We start from the raw sequence: 894 nt of genomic DNA, 5'->3' as shown, positions 1-894 counted from the left end.
ATTTCAGGAGGATCTGTGGACTAGAGGTGTAGACATTTCTCCCATTACCTGGAAAAAATACTCAAAACCTCTGTGCTGGAGTATCATCTCCAAACAGGAAGCAGGAAAGATGTGCATCTCTTAAATCTAATGAGATACCTGGGGTCAAATTCAGCAAACCCCCCTTATTGCAAAGCTGTCATACAGAGCCACCTCCTTCTGTGACAGTGGTCAGGAACCCTGGTGGGGGCCCCTGAGGCCTAGCAGAGCCCTTGGCACCCAGGCCATAGGGTCCAGGGTTAGTTCTGTCTGAAAGGGACCTTTGAGGGAACAAAAGAATTTGTTCCAGAGTTTAATATAGTCTACCATACACTAATCCAGTGCAGATAGTTCACTGGAGGAGGAGCAGACTATTTATTTTAAGAGACAGATTCATGGGAAAGTGAGCAGTGGCAAAACTAAAGCCTTCTCAGTGGCTTTGTCCGCTGGACAGTCTCCTTGACAGTGGAACAGTGATGACGATGGCAGAGACCTAACTTGAGGGGTCCCTCGGGGGGTCCCGAGCCTGGCACGTTCCAGGCACCAGCAGAGGGGCCCAGACACAGCGGAGGAGAAATAAGAAGAGCCCTGGTTGGACGGCTGTGGTTGTGCAGACAGCCTCTTGTTCTGCACACTGTCCTGGGTCCCTGCCGGGCACAGTCCAGCCCCTAATTCCCGATGCAGTTTGGTGCCATTGTGTGGTTTTCCTTCCTAGGATCCACCCCTTCGTGTGGCACAATGATCGTGCATCACAGATGCCTCCCACCCAGGGAAGTCCATGGCTGCTCCACCCATTGCAAACCGTGTTTGCCTCTGACTCCTGGACAGCTCCTCAGTCCATTCCAGAAGGGCCTTGGGGTTCTCCTGGGCTCGGGC

The sequence above is a fragment of the Otolemur garnettii genome, unplaced genomic scaffold, assembly GCF_000181295.1.
Source record: "Otolemur garnettii isolate 467f Iridium unplaced genomic scaffold, OtoGar3 scaffold00226, whole genome shotgun sequence".
Classification (NCBI taxonomy): domain Eukaryota; kingdom Metazoa; phylum Chordata; class Mammalia; order Primates; family Galagidae; genus Otolemur; species Otolemur garnettii.
This window is presented reverse-complemented; position numbering follows the sequence as displayed.